The following is a 1,820-nucleotide window of genomic DNA, read 5'->3' on the forward strand; positions in this document are numbered from 1 at the left end:
AGACCAGGCTGGCCTCAAACTCACAGCGATCCACCTGCCTCTGCCTCTCGAGTGCTGGGATTTAAGGTGTGTGCCACCACACCTGGCTAAATCTTTTTGTTTTAGTGTGAGCAAATAGAAAGCTTAAAGAACGAAGCATCCAGATGCTCCCTTTTGAAAAGTCAAAGTTCATCCAGAAAAGAAGTAGCTGATATGTTTATACTTTTGTCTCGACTATAAGCAACAGCAATGCATTTAGAGAACCATTCCCCTGAAGATCATGTTACTAACTTACAAACGCACTGAATATTTATTTGTATATAAATTGACCGGGTCCTTTTCCTAAAATCAGATAGAAGTTAATTCTAACTGGAAACTTTTTATTTTTATTTTTTTTGCAGAGGAGAGGACATTGTTGCAGGGTTGTTTGTGAGCTATTCAAGAACATTTACATTTCATTACAGAAATGATACAGTTCTACTTTGTATTAAAGTACTAATGGCTTCACTTCCCAACAAAGCCGGATCTTCTGGCACTCACAGGCTCTGGAGACTGCAGCTCAGAAATAGTGTTTTGCTGGCCTTGGAGCCGCTGAGGGCTGAGTAATACTTATGGGAAAGAAAAAAAGAAGGGCGGGCCTCCTGGGTTAAAATCTGATAGAATGTCGCGGGGCGTGTTGAAAGTGGGTGAGTGGACTCTGGCAGACTGCTCAACGCCTCCTCAGGCTGCCGCCGCCCCCGCTTTAGTTTTCATTTCTGCTTTGGAAAGTTTGGGCAGAGAGCATTCCGTACAGCTGGATGCACAGCGTTCTTTAACTAGGTTCTGATGAGGACGATCTCTGGTAATGTTGAGCCTATCCTGCTCAAATCCTTAAGGACTGCCCCTGGCTGAGGAGGGTGAGTCTGATCCCTCTGTCTCTACCCACACTCCAGAAGCTTGTCAACCCTTTGGTAGTTTTTTTCAGGAAAGCTTAGAGTATTTTGTAGCTTTGTTCCGGCAGTGACTGGCACTGTCTGAGAGAGTATTAAGACAAACGAACGAACAAACAAACAAACAAACAAACAAATGCGCCAAAAAGACTTCAGAAAACACTGTCATCCTCGCAAGCAAAGAGCAAAGAGAAGCAGGGACTCAGGCCAATTCCTCTTTGCGCAGCAGTTTCTCGCTCTTTACCCTGGCTTAAGGAATGGCCACCAGCCAGCAGGCACTGCAGCCTCACGGGATTTGCACACAACTTATTCAGGTCGGTTTCTGATCTCTTTCTCCGGTTGTAGCTAGCAGAACGCCGAGAAAGCCCTACAGACTCACACTCAGCAAAGGGCGCGTTCGTTTTCCGGTTGATTTCTGAGAGACAATCCCAGTCGAGCGTGTGTGTGTGTGTGAGTGTGTGATGTCTAGCAACTTTGAGTACAGTTAAAAGGAATCATCCGGGGTCGTGGGGCCAAGTGGTACTTTTGTACGGGGGTCACGTGAGACCACGGCCGACGGGGGATGGGGAGGGGGAGGCAGAGTAGGGGTGAGTGGGTGAAGGGATTCCGCTGGCTGAGGGGTGACGTCTCTGTGGGTGGGGGCGCATCTCGGGGCCGCCGGCCGCTCGGTCGGGCCTGTCCCTTTAAGGGGCCGGTCTCCGGGGCTCCTCAGGACGCGACGCCCGGACGTGCGGAGCCGCCCCGCCCCGAAGCCTCCGGTTTCCTGCGGGGCGGCGCGACGGCACCTGAGCTGCTGCGGCGGGGGTCTCGGAGCGCGCTGACCGGGCGGCGAGAGCGCGCGCCGCGGCGTCGTCCCGGCCTGGTTCCCGGCTGCGCAGGGTGAGGAGCAGAGCACGGCGCTGCGGGGCGCGG

General features: G+C 52.0%; 1 protein-coding gene across 1 annotated transcript in view; it reads left to right on the forward strand.

Moving 5' to 3' along the window:
• The first annotated feature begins 1,746 nt into the window (after nt 1-1,746).
• Ktn1 (kinectin 1) overlaps nt 1,747-1,820 on the forward strand; it is a 90,674-nt gene continuing 90,600 nt past the window's right edge. Inside the window, exon 1 of the mRNA XM_051142958.1 lies at nt 1,747-1,787. The gene's annotated coding sequence lies outside the window, so the exon portion shown is untranslated. The remainder of the gene's footprint in view (nt 1,788-1,820) is intronic.

Source organism: Acomys russatus, chromosome 3 (genome assembly GCF_903995435.1).
Source record: "Acomys russatus chromosome 3, mAcoRus1.1, whole genome shotgun sequence".
Taxonomy (NCBI): domain Eukaryota; kingdom Metazoa; phylum Chordata; class Mammalia; order Rodentia; family Muridae; genus Acomys; species Acomys russatus.